This window comes from Oxyura jamaicensis, chromosome 10 (assembly GCF_011077185.1).
Source record: "Oxyura jamaicensis isolate SHBP4307 breed ruddy duck chromosome 10, BPBGC_Ojam_1.0, whole genome shotgun sequence".
NCBI lineage: Eukaryota > Metazoa > Chordata > Aves > Anseriformes > Anatidae > Oxyura > Oxyura jamaicensis.
Window position 1 is genome coordinate 12,493,216 of NC_048902.1, and position 17,637 is coordinate 12,510,852.

Genomic DNA, 17,637 nt, shown 5'->3' on the forward strand with positions numbered 1-17,637 from the left:
GGCATCCAGACCTTTAGGCATGCCTGTAGGTTTCAGTGGGTCATTAGATATAGGTGTTGTCAGTGAGGCAGTGTGTGTTTAAATGATGACAGCTTGTCAAGGAAAAATGTCTTTTTGTAGCCATAGGATTGCACTGTGTAAATAGCTTATTTTTATTTGCTGAAGTTGTATGAAACGGTGCCACTGACAGCTCATTTGGCTGACGTCTCCACTTCTGATTTCTCACGTAGTCTGGTAGTGTGGTCTGTGAACAGGGCTTGAGTTCTTCTGCAAACTTCCTTACGTCTGATTAGGGCTCTCCCTCTGAGAAAACTAATGTTACAAAACTGAAGGTATGACAAGGATTTCACAAACCAGACATGAAGAGCAGCGATAACTGATACCAAATTCTTATATAACTTTAGGGAACCTCTGAGTGAAAAAAAAATCCAAGTGCAGGGGTGTCTGGTTTGTGGTATTTATTAGGGGAAATGAAAGTTGCACTTAGGAAATTGAAGATCCAGAATACCATATACAGACTTGGGGAAATGATCAAATGGAATCTTGTCTGCAACAAATTGCTTTAATGTTCAGCATAAATGTGTTTTAATTTGGATTAATTACAGCCTGGGAAGACTTTACTTCTAAATAAACTTCAGGAAAATGTCATCCATAATGAATATACTACATAAACTTCAGTATAAATAAATGGGTCACAGCTCTCCTTCCCACTGAAGACTTGCTGTGTTTAGAAAATGTAAACAAAGCCCTACATATATGCTATACCTTAAGGTATTTATGTAATGACAAAAGATCACTTTTTCATTTTCCAACCATCACCAAGGGATTGCAAAGCAATCAAACTTTAACAGCCAATTAATCTCTCTAGATGATGTTTGTGTAGCACTTAACCAGTTTCAGTAAATGAGATCCCTGTGGGCTGGGCTGTTACATTGATAGAAATGTTACTGCTAGCTGGAGGCATTCATTTACTAGTTTGTAAGAACAGCAGTATTGAGAAATCATGAGCATATGGAAACAAACTCTCTACCTTTTTAACAGAAACGTTTTTTGAAAAGAATAGGAGATTCTGGGAGTCACCCAGCATGGAGCCTCCCTAACTGAGTAGCTTGTCAGTTCTGTTGGACTTCAGAGACTGCTGTTAAATTCCCTGTAAGAAACATAAGAAATCCATTGGGAGGCAGCTGTGGCTAAAGAAAGATAATTCATTGCAATAGCATCCTCTTAAGCAAAATGTTAAAGGAACAGATTTACTTAAAGTACTTCTCTGTACCTAAGCAGAATACTTTTTTTTTTTTTTTTTAAATGTATCTAGGATGTATCTAGGATAGTGAAAGCTTTCAGTACACACAAGATTTTTGCCTTTTTTTTTTTTTTTTTTTTAATTAAAGCAACACTATGAGAAAATTATCATCTTAGAATGGAGCTGAAAACTTTCCCCTCCTTTTTAGTGTGCTGGTTCAAGGCGAGTGTGCTGGTTTTCAGGGTCCCTGTAGCCTGAAGCCTACAAAGAACATCTGCAAATCTCCAGGCTTAGTGCTGCAAGACTGATGGCTGCATACCCGGGACAACATAGCCACAATTACTGGGTGCTGGCTTCTTTGCCAGTGTTCTGCAAGGATGACAATTAGCACCGTGATTTCTATGCTAAGTTAGTGTAAGGATTCCCTTGCTTGTGGTGAGGCTCTGAGAGATGGGTCCTGGGGGTTCATTGATGAATTCATCTCTATCTCCTCCTTGCTGTGGTCAGCTCCGGCTGGGAGCAAGGCAGGGATCGTGCATCAGAAAGTTCCTGCTTGCATCTGCACTGGTGTTGCATTCAGGATGCCAATAGGAGGAGAAAGGAGATGAGCTCAGTAATAGCTTCTGATCCTAGAAGATGGAGGGATGTGTTGAGGAAGGAATTAATTCCTGCAGAATTAAGGCACTTGGTAAAAGTCACAGCTCAGACTGCTGCTCTTGAAGCAGGTGTGGAGTCAGTGACATGTGGCTGGGATCGTAGCCTGGTGATCTGGATCTGGAACAATGGATCTGGAAATCCTGTAGAAACGCTTTTCCTAGTAAGGACTGGGAGACTATGGACATTCGAAACTTACTGTTACCTCCTATGTCAACTTGAGTGTCATGGCCAAACATGTTGGTGGGCCAGTTGGAGAGGCAGTTGGTTTACATAGCTATGAATTTTTATTGAATGGTGAACATGTTGAGTGTGACCAGAAACTATCCTTTGAGAAACAGGGTCCCCAAACCCTGCTCAAGGCTGCAGTGGTACTTTGCTCCCCAAATTCACTTGCTATGAGGTGTGTGTGAATATCTGAAGCTATAAAAGCTATTCACTGTTCTGTGGGTGTTTGCTGAGGAAGAAGCAGGGCCATGAGCACCTGCTAAGAAAGGCAGGTGGTAGCAAATAGGAGTTGACCTTTGGACAAGACCTTCTGCTTTGTTCCTTCTGATCACTTATAATATCACGCGGTGGCTTGTGATGTGTCCTGACCATAGGGTGCTTAGGAGGAGAAGGTTTCATTATGTGGTTAGACAGACAGCATATACACTTGGAAGGCTAAAGAAAAAGGTGTCACAACAAGCTGCTGATATGTGAAGGAAGTCTGTTCCTATATTACATTGTTGTCTAGGCTGATCATGGCATAGAAATGATGCTGGTTGCTTAGATGCTGTCATTCTTGGTGGCCTGTCTGGCACAACTGGGTACTTGCTGTGGTGCTGAGCATGGTTTAAGGTCTTCAAATTCTAGTGAGAAAGAGCTGCATATGCCGTGGATGTTCTTGGATCTCCCCTGGTCAGGACTGACCCTTACTTGTACCAACTTCTTTGGGATGTTTTGTTTGGTATTTTCCAAATGGAGCTCTGAAGTTTTGCAGAGAATAAAGGGGAAAGATAACTTCAGCTACAGCTCTAGATTGTTCCATAGGCAACTGGAAACATGATGGGAAAATGCCTTGCATTGGTTTTCTTAGAAGACAGTACAGCAGCTGTCATAGAACGAAGGAGATAAATATTAACCAGGTAAGCTGCAAGTAGCACAGTGTATATGGGCACAGTCCGACTAATTGTATGGGCCCTCATAGCTGCCTCCCAGTGTTTTTGCAGGTCTTGTACTGTAAATGTGTATGTTCAGAAATTCTGCCTGAAAGCAAAATTGGAATTTCTCCCCACACTGTAGCAATTGTAGCACTTGCAAGGGTGGACAGGAAGGTTTTTGAGTGTGGATAATGTGGTCAAAGCATAGTTTAGGACATAGGAAGCCTGTAGCATAAATGTGCTATTCATTACTGTTTCCTAACAAAGCTGTGGTCTGAATGGTTAGTAATGAAATGCTTTTTCAATGCTGTGATTTTACTTACTGTTTAGATACGTGGTGGACAAGTTTAGATAGATGCTCTTTTTTTGAGAACAGACAAACAACTTAATGTATTGAATAAAATTACAACTTTCTAAAATGCCATGCTGGGAAAATAAATGCATCTAAGTGATACTTGGCTCTAGGGGTGAGATGAAAGAACAAAACTGCAGGACAGTCTCCAGCTAAGTGAAGTTCTGACAAGGTCATATAACAAAAGCATAATAATATCACTCTGGGTTGCTAGTTATCATTTCAGTATGTTTTCTGACCAGTGAAAGCATTGCTAATTTTGTTTTGTGCAGCTGTTCTCCATGTCATGACTTTTATTTTTGCATTGTTGGATCTTGTTCTCTCCCAGATATGCCTGTTTTCAGTCTCTTCAGCAGTAATAAGCAGCTTTGAGACTGTTAAAACGTTCTTCTTGTAGTTTCAGCTGGAAGTGACAACAGAATATTTTTCTGCAATTTAAGAGTTGGATGTAACTGAAAGGTTATACCATGTATCTGCTAAATATCTTCTCTGCAATGCAGCCAGGCAAACGCATCTGACTTTAAACTGCAGAATCTAATCAAATACTGCTGAAGCAGGAATGAGTGGTGTAAAGATTCAAGAGGTGATGCTTCCTCCTGTTCAAATGTTAGACCTTTGTAGAGTACTTTAATGGGGTGGGAAGCTGCAGAAGAAAAACCATCTGACACTTCACTGTCTCTTCCTGAGATCTGCAACTTGGGAAACTGCCAGCCACAATGGTACAAGTTGACATGATGCTCCTGTCATTACAAAGAAAAAAAAGATCTTAAATTTATTAAGGTTTTCACAAACAATTAATTTTAACAGCCTGTTGCCATCCAAAGTAAGGCAGCTGCCGTTTCCTGGAGGAGGCCAAACGTGCAAAACCTAAGCACGTGTTGTAGGATGCTTCAGGGAGCAACCAAGTTACACTGGAGTTTGGATCGCATCCATGAGACATCCTTGGAGCAGTAGAGTGGTGATTTCAAGCAACCTTTCAGACTGTCCTTCCTTAGAAGCAATGCTCAGTATCTGAATTATCAACTAGATTTTATAGCAGTATTTAAATCACTTTTTTTTTTTTTTTTTTAGGCTAACATGTTGTTGCAGGCCTGTGAGACTCAGCTGACTTTGCTGTGAACTAGATCTGTCAGGTGGTAATTATCATGTTCACATGCTTATCTTCTATAAAAGAGAAGGGAGTAAACTCAGTAAAGCTCAGATAGTATGTTTCCCATCCCCCATAGCCATCTGTATTACACCCATGGCCCAAAATTCAAACTGAAACTTGCTTGGAACAGGAATTACACTTAGTTTACCCAGAGGCTTTTCAAAGCTATGCTTTATAGATGATGGAAGAACGTAGATAATGGGTTCAGGGTTGACATCTTTGTCTGCTCCGGTCACTATTTGAGGTTGCTAGTTAGCAAAAATTTTAGTTCCTTTGTTCACTCAGTAGGGTTGGAAATAGCTGGCTTGGATAAACAAATTTAATAGGGATGTGAGGCAGGTGACTAGACTTTTTTCTGAACTGGAAACTGCCACTCATGCATACATGTGAAGTGGAAACATTCATTGAGACAGGATTTGATCCTATGGGTGCCCTGGATGTTGTCTTGCAGAACCTTGTCGTGGGGCTGGGCATCCTCTTATCCAGGGTCTCTTGGTGCCTTTGCAGGCACCAGACAAATTGGCAGTGTTCACTTCAGATTAACTTGTGGTCTGCTCGAGGGACACTGCTCCTAGGGCTGTAGAGAAAGCTGCTAGTTTTTTTTTCTAAAATGATCTAGGCAGCAAGGAAAGATGCAAATGGTTTGAAACAGTCCAAAAGCTGTATGAAACAAGTCATGTCAGCTGTAACAAAGTAATTTACCTTTTTCTCTGGCAGGGACATGGTTTGAATTGCAGTAGAGATGTGGAGGGGAGAACACATTTTATTGTATCAGAAGCCTGTAAGTTTAGGAAGACAGATGTACTATTTGGTGAAAGATGTTGAAGAGTTCCTGGCAATAAATAAATAAATAAAACTTCTTTATCTATTTCAAAGGGTAAGGGGGCTTTTTACACTAAATTGTTTTATGAAAAGCCTTCTGAGCCAGTAAGACAGGCCCTGCTATAGGGGAAACATTGATCCTGTCCCTTTTGGATCGTTTGGTAGCTTGGTCTTGTCTGAACTGTCTGAGTAAAATAGCACATGTTCATCCTGACTTGAAGGATGAGGGAGTTAAACTTGCTTAAAGAGAATTCTTAAGAAGGTATAGATTTTTCTCATCTTCTTTCTCCTCTCCAGACAACATGGCACCTACCTAGGGGAAAGTGGGAAAATACCCAACACCAACACCCAACTGTTATTCTGGAATAACAGTTCTGCACTAGGAAAAAACACATTCAATCACATATGCATAGAAGTGTGAACAAGCTGCAGTAATCTATGCCCCTGGAACTGGCTCCATTCCAGAGGCTTCCTTACACTGCAAGGGGGAGCAGGTGGCATCTTTGCACAGTCTCTGATTTCAGATTGCATGTTATCTTTAGGGCAGCTTTAAATTCTAGCCAGCGCTCTGTGGGAGTCTCTTGGCACACGCCATCTGGTAGAAACACTGAATCAACCTGGTTTGGTCCTGTCCTCTGGCTGAGGTGGCGGTGTTGAGGAAAATTCTCTACAACTTGGCCTGCTATGTGCAACTTGAAATGGTCTTTCAACTGGGGACTGTGAACTGAGGAGCTGTCGGTGGCTCTCTGCCATGATATCTGATCCTCTGAGTTGATTTGAAGAAACGTTCTAGTGCAGAGAAGAAACTTTAACTCTAGAGCTGTGTTGTGATACTATATTTTCATGTTAATCATATCTTTTCCAGTCTGAAAGAGTATGTAAGTTCCATGTTCTTCCAGCACAGATGATGCTTTGCATCTCTACCCTTTTCCTCTACAATTTCCTTGTCCATAGTGTTCCTGTGGGATTAGAAGCAGAACTGAGCAGTCAAAAATAAAGCAAAACATGCATGTGCAGTAAGTTTATGGTGACAGCCATTGAGATACTTTCTTTCATTCTCTGCTCCTTGAAGGGTGGCTCTTCTGTTTGATTCATTTCTGCTTTGCTGATGAATGCTGATCTGACACTTCTGTAGGGCTGTCCGCAGATTTCTCTTCTGAGTGGCAATAGCTGATCTAATCACTGTGTATCATGGCTGGATTAATTTCCCCATCACGCCTGCAGAGCGTGACTTTGAAGTTGCTGTTGCTGAATTCCATCAGATAAGGGCCTCTGGTCTCTGCAAGAAACTTTGAGGACTGGCCAAGGAAACTTAGAAGTCACCAGGCAGGGAATAGAGTTATTTTGTATTTTGAGTTGGCTTTGGCTCTATCACTTTCATCTGTTCGCACCTCTGGGTTATTAAAGGTTTGTCCAAAAAGAAAGGGGAAGGGGGCAGAGTAGCTTAAACAGTGCGCTAGCTGTTCAATCTTTGGGGTTTATAGGCACTACTGTACTAGTTTTTCTGTTTTCTTGCTTAAAATAAAACAGAAATTTAACTCCAAAGGCTGTAGAAGATGTGAGGATGTCAGCTCAAGCTGTGTTCTACCCTAGCGTGACTGTGGTGTAGGAGTCAGGGAGAGCAAGGGGCCATCCAGCCACAAAAGAAGACAAACCAAACAAGCTCCTTGATGCCAACCCTCTTGAAAATACCAGGAACTCTACAGAAAAGTGAAGAAGTTTAAAACTGTTAAATAACTCTAATAACCTCATAACCCCTCTTTGGAAAATATAAGATAAAACAGCAAGAAGCTAAATTTTGCTGTCAACACCACTGTTTTTTAAAAATCTTAATTTTGTTGTGCTTTTTCATTTTGCGTGGTACCCAGCCAATGTGATGCCACAGGCTAATATTTTCATTAGTATCCTTATTTATTTCGTAAAAACTCTTCACATCTGAAGAAGGATGTGCACAAGATGTGTAAAAACTGTGTCCTGGTTATGCAGACTTTCTTGTCTTTTGACTTTACTGTAGCCTTAGGGCTCTCGTGCTGACCCTGTTAAGCACAGAGTACTGTCACTCACCGAGTGCTATTTGTTTGTTAGGGGTTTAAACTTTCCTTTGCAAATATTTTTACTAGATTTGCTGTATTCTTTGCCTTTCAGCAGTTTAGGTGTTCAAGCTATACAACTAATACTCTATTGCTTGTTTCCTCTTCTTGCTGCTTTTCTAAAATATTACTCTTGTAATACAGGAATGGGAAAAGGTTCAGAAAAAGAGTTCTTGGACTTGGACACTGCGATTGGTAATGAACCTGTAAAGTGTTTCAACAGTTCTGAATGGGATGGAGGAGGAAGAGTCTTTTTATTTAATTGTGGACTTGGCAGTGCTAGGTTAAAGGTTGAATTAGAGGATCTTAGAGGTCTTTTCCAACCTAAATCATTCTATGACCAGACACCTTATGTAAATGTGCATGGCTTGTTCAGGAGGAGAAACTAAGATCTGCAAACAACTTCATCCCAGCAACACTGGACTTTCATTGGCAAAAATCCAAGCTCAACCTTTGTTAAATGTAGCTAGATAACTTTCATAAAATGAAAGTGCATCAGTAATACGTTCTCCTAGTCTTCACTGGGGCCAGCTGCACAATGTATGAACTGTGCTGGGAGTCTCCTGCCTTCCCACCTGATTCCTGGGAACTGCCGATGAGAGCCAGCAGACTGCTCAGGAGCTCAGCAGTAAATGTTGAAGCAGCTTGCTGTGGTTGTGATAGCTCAGCTACTATAGATACCTCCAACATGTTACTGCCTGAAGACACCACCGCTGTTTGCAGAGCCGTGTGCTCTGCATCACCTAAGGCAATGTTGGGATCTGCAGAGTCAGGAAAGAGAGTGAGGAAGGAGCAGAGATGGGCAGGATGTGAAAAGGCTTTGTGGTGGGCTGGGACTATAGGGCTGCGAGGTATTAGGCCTGGAAGAAAGGCATATGACAATGAGGTCCTGATTAGGGTTGGCAAGACATGCCATAAGGGAAGGGAAGAGGTTGGAGCTCAAGGCTTTTGGGGTGAGGTTTGGGCAGACAGACCCAGAGTAAAGAGATAGTAAAGTAACAGAAGAGGCTTCTGCTTTTCAGCGCTATTTGAGGTCTTTCATCTAAGACTGGTCCTGATTCCACATCTGGCATCCCTACCTCTAAACAGCGAGAGAAATAAAACTGCAACAGGGTGTTGTCCCTTGCATATTAATATAAATTCGAAGGAAATTGGTTGGGAAGACTGTGTTATGCTGGGCCATTTCAAAGCAGATGTGAATATGTCCTGGTACCATGCACGCATGAAGTCTTGCTAGCAGTATGTGTGCCAGGAGGTTTGGAAATAATTAGTGATGTGGAAACTAGCACTGGGCTGTGTTCTCAATTTTGACTTGGTTAGGAACTTTAAAGAAAAGTGAAAAATAAATATCCTTGTTTTGAAAGGAATAGCATTTGGTAGGCCACCTTTGGAGGGACATGTTATTGTTGCTCATATGTCATCGGTTGCTTTTTGAAAGTCCCAATTTGTAATTTCTAAGCCAACAGAATATTGAATAAGTGAAATGTTTAGCAAAAAGGAAAGTCTGTCAAAAAGATTTCCTCCCCTGCAGGAGAGGGTAGCTTCTTCAAAAATGTGAGAGACACTTAAAAAAAAAAAAAAAAGGCGGTAATACTGCTGTCTGTTTTGAACATATTTCATCCTTTCAGTTCTTGGTATGCTCTTGTCTGTGGGTGAGACCCTGTACTATCTCCCAGGAATGATGGTGGAAGGCATATGCCCATTTATATGCATCTAAGCGTTAAGTCACAGGCAACATAGTTATGTAAAATATATCCTGCGGAAAGGTATTATGGTGTAACTCTTCTCATGATGAAATTCTGTAAATAAAAAATTAAAATGTTTAGATGAATCTTGTTGGTGATAGTAAGCTCTGCACCTCTCTCTATGAACTCCAGAATCCTTTAATCTTTTGCATTTGCTGCAATTGCACCTACTTCAAAGCATTGCTGCAGGCATTGGAAAGGATTCTGGCACTCAGTGGGAATAGGGCGGGGATGCAAAATTCTGTCATCACTTGGGGAACTGCAGCCATTTCTGAAGTGCCAGTGTCATCTACCTTTACAAAAAGGCAGCAACAGAACTGATTTGGGAATGCAGGGAAATATGTCTGTATTGGCTCTAGTTTTGAACAGTTTTCTTGTTGAAACAGCTTTTTTTTAAAAAAAAACAAAAACAAAAACAAAAACAAAAAACAAAAAACAAGCCTTTTAAAATTGAAATGTGCTTGGAAAATAATCTCAGAAGGGAGCTGAATATAGCATGGTAATGATAGCTGGACATGTATATGGATAGATGCCATTCTGTTTAGTGGTTTTGAAACCAGCCCTGGACACAACCCAGCCATCGATATGTGGGGCTTGTACTGGAATGTAGCAGAGGGTCTCAGGGAAGGGCAGGAGAGGGAGTGAAAAATGTGCTATGTTAGTTTTAATAAAGATGGCTTGAATTTTAGCTGTTATCACTTGTGCCTCAACTGTTTTTTCAAGTAGTCTGGTGCACACTAAGTTTTAGGTGAGCTAACTTAGTTTAGTGGGAACCGAAGGTGGTGATGCCTTGAAAGAAGCAAATCCTATGCTAGTGTTATTGGTAGGAAGAGTATGACTCCTGCGGACTGCTGTGAGAATGATCCAAGCAGTGATGAAAATACTTGTCCTCTCTCAAGCCTTATATTCATACGAATACACAAAGGCATGTCATTCACAGATACCTTGGTGTCATACTGGCTCCTATTCTGAAGAAAAGTCTTGATGGTTAATGGCATCTGCTTCCACTGAGTTGTGCTTTAGCTTATACAGCTGCTGCTTTGACTTGCAAAATTACAAGATACTGCTTTTCATTGAAGGAATTTAATTGTGGAAGTAGCTGTAAGGTTTTATGGTACTTAGATTCTGTTTTATTTTAAAGGCCATATTAAGAGCATTCTACAATTAAGTCTCAAAAGTATTAGGCATTATAATGCATTTCAAGCTCCACGGTTGTAAAGAATTACAATCCTTGAAGTATAAAAAGTGACGAAACGGCTTCTAGAAGTGAAATCCAAGTGCACTATAGTTGTTTATTGTGCAGTGCACTTAAGTTATGAATTCATATGGTGCTAGGAACAGAAGGCAGTTTTCAAGGTGCTTTCAAGGTTTTTTTTAACAGTCTGCTAACCTGTACCACCAATCTCTTGCTACTAAAATGCAGTAAAAGCTGAATTGGTTGCAAGGATGTCTTATGTGGATAAAATAAATTTTATAATAATGTTCAGACTTCTAAGTTTTGTCATATTACAGCAACAATTCTGTTCACTCTCAGTAAGAGTGCTACAAGTCCATGCTGTCAATTAACATACATCCTAATGTTAGGAACAAAGAACAATTGAACAATTTGAAAGTTAGAGCTGGGAGAAATATGGATTGTAGTGTCCAGCAGTTGGATTTTTAAATTAGAATATATTGCAGAAATAGCCTGTAAATACAAAAATTTCTATAAGAAATTTAACTCCAATCTTTAACTGCTGTTAGAAAGGAAGGAACTTGACTGCACTTTGATCTGTACTTAATAAACTTGATCTTGGTTTACACTTCCTTCTGTTATGAAAGATCAAAGGATACTCAAAGCTGAAACCTTCTTGGATTTTGCATGTTTAATGTGATGTTATTTTGTTTTTGGTATTGGAGACAGTGCTGTTTCCTCAAGGCAAGAAGATCAGAACAGGTAGCTATTATTGGGCCTTTGTGATAACCACTCTGTGTTAATGTTATAGGTGCCCTAACAGAATAAAATCTATTCATAACATATGACTTCACTTAGCCCAGTTAGTTACATAGTGTTACTAGGAAAGTTGAGTGTCTTTTCTTGTTTCTTAAAGAAAAGCTTCTATATTGCGTAGTGCTTCTGAAAAAAAAGTACATCACCTTTCTCCACGGAGGCTGTAATCTACATAGGTAATCTACAGTCAAAATCTCAGCCAAAAATTAGTACACTTATACCTGAAAAAAAAAAAAAATACTGCCAGTGCTGGCATGAATTAATTTGTATATTACTAGACATGAATGACATCATTCACAAGGAACATGTGTTCTTTCTAAGTAATCTTGAATAGGACACAACCTCTTACCTGCCCGGGCAAGAAGATTAAGGCTGTCATATTGATTCTACCTCTGTAGCTTTCTGCATAGGTAATGTTTTGTAAGTATTATTGTTGCAACATTAGTATTGAGTTTTTAATTGCATGATTAAAACAGATTTTTATCAGTGTACCTTATTCCCCAGGCATTCCACTACATAACCATATGCAACATAACCATGTGTTTGTTGCACAAATATGAGCTGTGGAAACATTGAGTGGAAGATGCTAAAGGAAATGATAAGGAGATAGGGGAAAAGATGTGTATAAAAACTAAGTTGAACTCATAGATGATCTATATAACATCCTCCACAACTATTTTAGATATGGATATCTATAACTTAAATTAACCTTAAAATTATATTTCCCCTGTGACATTCGCTAATGTCTCACGTTGTCCGAGATGATATAAGGTGAAAAATTTTGTCTAGGATGGCTGGAATACAAGATAACTACAGAAAAATGGAGAAACTTCCTGCTACCAATTTTACCACCTGCTTATCTTTGATTTCCTTTTGTAATTTATCAAGTTGCTGTGTTTTGATAAGAATTTCTTGCTCTCTTTCCCCAGACTGCAAGACCTAATCTTAGTGGACTGCATAATAGAGTATTTAGAGAATCTAAGAAATGTCAATGTTGTGGGTTTTGCTAGTCAACACTGCCTCAACAAAACATGGTCTAGTGCAGACTGATTCGGCAAGCTCAGCAGTCCTAGACTAGGTTAACTGTAGGCTGAGAGGCCACCTGGGAATCCTGGGTACTGTAGGAACAAACCGAGAGGTCAAGATCAAACTCCTGGCAAGTATTAGACCACAGATGCTGAATGAGCAGAAAGACTTCATTCAGCACCATTGGTGCTGCCGAGCTGACAGATGGGAATAAAAACCCACCAACAGCCCTTCCTCTCCTTGCCAATGAAAGGTTTCTGTTGATCTATGAATAGCTAATCGCACCCTGGGAGCAGCATTCTGCAGTTGCTTCGTTTGGGGCTAATGATACTGTGCATTACTGTCCATAAATGGCTTTCCTCAAAACATGTTTTTCCAAAGAATTCTCTTGGTTTTTCTCATGAGACGACGTAGGACAGATTGCCAGGAGACAGAACAGGGAAGTGTGGACCCGTGGTTGAAAAAACAGACTAAAAATTAGGTTTTGCCAATTCCAGCCTAATGAGTGGTTTTGAGGCAGAATTGTTCTGTGGAACTGCTGATAAAAAATTTGTATCTGATAGGTTTGTTGTTGATGAAAGTCTGTAGTAGGAATGAAGAAGAAAAATGAGAAATAAGTTTCCACTGGGAGCCAGATTTTCTGTCTTTATGACCGTCTAGCATTATGAATGAATATTATGAATGTCTGGCATTCTTAATTATGTTGTAGCTAATTTGTCCTGCCTTCTTCATATTCTTTTGTGACTTTATATCTGATAAAGCATATCTTTGACTGTTGAAAATAGTGACATGCAGCTTTTCTGTAATTCATTTTTTGAATAGCTTCGTTTGCAGACTTACCAGATGATTAGCGCCAAGAAAAGGCAACTATTTTTCAGCTGTTCTCATAGAGCTGGTTGGTGTCTCCTCTCTTGATAATTTATGCCCTCGGAATATTTATTTTAAAGAAGTAAGGCAAAGACTAAATTTCACTGAGTAAATCTCACTAAATTTCATCAGATTTTCAAGAAGTTGAGCCAGAAAATGAAGATGCTTCTCTGTTTATTTTGCACTTCTTAAAAATTGCATCTCTGATTTCCCTGCTTTCGTGATCATGGGCTGGTAGTCAAAATATTCAGTCTCTTCAAAGAGAAAGGCAAGCCACACAGAGTGGACTGTGAAGGAGCTCAGCCAAATTGTGGAGTTCTTGTTCCTGTTCTGAAATTTTGTACCAAATTTCCAAGTCTGAATTAGAAGGGCAGGGCAGATGAGTTCTTGTCTGCTACTGCTGATTTTCCAATTATGACTGTGGTGATGCCGTCTACATACTTTTACAGAAAACCAATGTCATAAGCAGAAAGGAAAGTTAGCAGGAGATCCGTATAAAGTTGATTGACTGACCATAGGCAGGTTCATCATTTTGAGAGGTTTTCAGATCAACCTCGTGTAGCACAGCTCAGCTGTTCTTGGCTTAGTACTTGAAGTAGTATAAGATCTATGCCTTTGGAGAGTTCTTGGGTGAATCCAAAAGGAAAGTCTTTCACAGCACCATTTAATGTCCCTAAAACACATCAGATAACCTGCAGTTCTCCAGTAGGCCAGTACCTGACTGTGTAAATCACTAATTTGTTGATTGCCCATTAGAAAAGCTTTGCATTTTTTAGTTTTATTCGGTCCTCATCTTTGGAGGGGAAAAAAAAAGTATTCTTGCCCTGCTACTTAATGGAAAAGCAAAACAATTGGGTACAGTGTCACTACACATACAAAACATGCTGTTAAAGACATGATTGTAAAGAGGAAGAATTAAAAATTACTTTTCATAATGCCTAAAATCCTGCATGCTCTTTGCCAGTGTTCAATGAAGAATTATTTGCCCCCTGGTGGTAAAATGCCCAAACTATTTATGAATTTTACCCACAAAAGCCAACAAATTTTCCAGGAATGATTGTTCCCATCAGTGTGCTTGGGTAACAACCATGTCACCCACACCGCTGCTTGTGAGAGCTGCCTTCCCAGGAGAGCTCGGTGTAATGTACTCCGGTAACACAGACAAGCCACCACGATGCAGTATCCCATATGCTGTGCATGGTTAACATCTACTCTGCTCTTTCAGCTGAGCGTGTGTGTGGGAACAACTTGTGCTATCAACTGACCTACATCTTAAGATTTGTTTCCATCCACATTCTTTCAGTATTGCAGAATTTAAGATTATGTACAAACCAGCCTGGTAAACTTGGCAAATTTTGACTTCATTAAGGAAAGCAGTTCTAATGTTCCCTAGCAAATTGTTCCAGAGAACCTCTCTTGTAAGATGCAGAGTGCACCAGTTTTTTACTACCAAACTATATTTCTATTAGGGCATAGTGTTAATGATTCAACGTAAAATGCAATGCCTGATGCAGAGTGAATCTGAAATCACTTAGCATACTTGATTGTTAACTGAACCAGCTCTCCTAGAGTGCGTTGGCTGCCATCTGTCCATTTACTGACAGCCTTTTGGGGGGAGGGGGCGGGATCTTGAGAGCTGGCAGAGGTCCAGTTTGCCGCAGGTCTGCTTTCTAGTGTTTTTGTAACAGATGTTGTGCCACATGCCCAGAGCTGCTGCCTATAAGCTGCTGTGTGCTCAAATTTTTAATTTGGGGAATGCCTGACTCTCTCTGATGCAAGATTTGCATTTATCTTAGGAGCCTGTTATGGGGTTCCTTTGTTACAATGGCAGTCTGATGAAAGAGCTGGAGCCAAAACTCAACCCCCCCTAGGCCTCTGTCACAGGTTTTCTGATGACTTCAGTGGACACTGGATTGAACCTGGACTTGCTGGTTATTAATAAGATACTTCTTATTTTTCATTTTTTGAAAGATGTTTTTTCGAGTAGTATGGAGTTCCTAAAGCATACAGTGTGGAGTCAGGGAGCCTGCAGGTCTGCATGGTGCTTTTAAGGAATTCAGCGGCATCTGTCTATCCAGGATGCTCAAGAAGTGTTTATACACGCAGACACGCTGCCTCCTATACACAAGCTAGAAATTACATTATTTCCTCCTCTGTTATCTTCCATATATAACATAATTCGACAGTGAAACAGTTCAATCTAAACTTATGTAAATCAACCAAGGTGAGATGAAGCTTTAGGAACTGCTGTGTTTTTCAATTCCGTGATTGAAATGCTTTGCTCCTCCTGTGCAGCTCGGCGGTTGTCAGCAGCATAGCAGGAGGAAATTATCATCTTCCTGCAGCAACCCCTGCTGCTGCTGATAGGAAAGATTTCTTCTCCCCTTCCTTTCTTTCCATGAACAAAAAGCAAAAGAAAAAAAGAATAGATTAATGGGGTAACACAACATGCAGCATCATGCATATCCAGACGCTTTCTACATATGTTTGCTGTTTCCAGGGGTTTGTTGTTTCCAGGGGTTTGTTATATAAAACTGATACCATGGTTGTCCACAGAATCCTTCTTCTAGCCTAGAAAATATTTCCACTTGATCATTTTTTAGTGGCCCGGCTGCATGATTTCTTGGAGGATGAAAAGTGGTTTGGCTGTGTGTCTGTTCAGCTGTAAAAGAAACTGCCCATTGATTTGCTGCTGGCACTGTGCGTGTTTGTATGTGTAAATATGGTACAACAGGTGACCTATTTTGTGTGCTGAGCCTGCAAAACTTCTGATCTCAGCAATTCACTTCTCACATTGCTGTCCGAGACTCTCTGAGCTTAAAATATGTGGTCCAGAGACCCTGCTTTTCACGATATTAATTGTAAAAAAATGTAGTTACAAACATGAATCTTCTAGGTTAGCCTTGATCATTTTGTCTGTTAAATGCCATTTACCTGTCAGGGAAATGCTTCCCATGTGCTGAGATGCAGCAAGGATAATATGTCTGGGACATTCTGAGTTTTGGGGAGGCCTTCATAATTCTTCATAATCTCTCTAATTAGTACAGTGACTAGCTAGTGATCCGAGCATCTTAGGATCTCAGTCTGAGAAATGCTACTAGTTCGTGCTGTGTATGTAGGCAACTGTTACTCAGCAAAAAATATTGCCCTCCTTCCCATGTCACTCTCCTTCCCAGTAAGTTATTAGCAAGTCTTAAAAATACAAGTAAACAGTAAACGTTTAATGCCTATGAAATTACTTGGAAGCCTACAAATACCTTAGCATGCAGAATATAATTGAGTCACAAAAAGATGAGCATTCCAAAGTATGAATGATGATTTAAAATGAATAAATAAACAACTCTCTCTCTCCTGCACCCTGCTAAACAGCTGCCAGGTAATAATAATAATAAAAAATCAGTTTACCATCCCAACAATGCATACTCCACAGATGTGCATGCTGTACCAAATGTATATACTATGGTTTACAGCAGGCATTTAACTGAACAAGATGACATTTACATTATTTCAAGGCAGAAAAAAAGATGCAAAATATTTGTCTACAGTTGAAACAATGTCGTTTTCTTAAAGATTGGAGGTCATCTTACTAAACGCAGAGCAAGAATGTTGCAATACCAAGATATCAGTAGAAAGTTGGCAAACTTCACTGAAGTCAGGTGAAGCTACAGCATGTGTGTGTCTTGGCTGATAAAATACCTCTATAGCTAGTAGCCTAACAACGGAGTTAGAACAAGCTGTTGCTAACACAAGCGTTTAATTTTCCATACTGTGCATAGTTTAAGTTATATAAAAGCACGTCTGCAGTATTTCTCTAAAACACAAGAGAACAAATTCTACAATAGCTTTATCAGGACAGTTTCTGCAGTTCTTACCTGTTTAATTCGGAGACAGATGTTGACAGTTCTAGTGCGTAACTGCTGGTGCTTCAGGATGCAGCACAACCCTCCTCCGCGTGCTGGATATGTGTTGGTACAGATACTGAACCAGATCTGATTAATTGAGGCATGAACAGGTTGTAAGACAGGCAAGGAAAACACAGAACTTTAATGTTCGCTATAAGTAAGGCTATGTAGAAACCGTGGTGTCTTTTCTCCTCTCTATCCCTCTATAATCCTAAAGTCAGGCACTCTCCCTCTCTCTTGCCTTCTCTCCATTGCTTAGCAACACTCATGGATGAACTTGCTTAAAGCAGAGCTTTGTTCCCAAATGTGATTTCAGTAATATTTGTAGGCTCAACAGTTCTGAGATAGGAAAATCAGCCCCCTTTCTCCCCACCACCATTAGCCTACTTCATTAAATAATCTCTCTTCCTCTCTGCTTCTGCACCCCGGGCATGTTTCAGTTTTTGTCTCTACTGTTTTGATCCAACCAAGAGTGATGGAGAAGGCGGGGGGAGATTTGAATAAAGGTTTAATTATAGAGGGCACTCATACAAAATGTACAACAAAGCTGTGTGTTGGGTGTAGATTGGAGTATAAATGCAGAACAGGTCAAGAAAAGAACCATTATTTTTCTCCACTCAGCAGTTTTCAATTTGATTTTAAAGTACAGATCGA

At 40.1% G+C, this 17,637-nt stretch overlaps 2 long non-coding RNA genes across 3 annotated transcripts in view; one reads left to right on the top strand and one right to left on the bottom strand.

The window, feature by feature from the left end:
• The window catches only part of LOC118172096, an 86,756-nt gene that overhangs the window by 30,724 nt on the left and 38,395 nt on the right, over positions 1-17,637 (top strand). The gene's annotated exons all lie outside the window — the stretch shown is intronic.
• On the bottom strand, positions 129-17,436 carry LOC118172095. 2 transcript variants are annotated; one of them, XR_004753553.1, is made up of 4 exons: positions 16,954-17,436; positions 13,055-15,473; positions 1,031-1,150; positions 129-312 (listed from the first exon to the last, which is right to left on the bottom strand). It is a non-coding gene; the product is annotated as an uncharacterized LOC118172095 (long non-coding RNA). The 2 variants fall into 2 exon arrangements; XR_004753552.1 differs by lacking the exons at positions 129-312; positions 1,031-1,150 and having other exon boundaries at positions 11,271-15,473.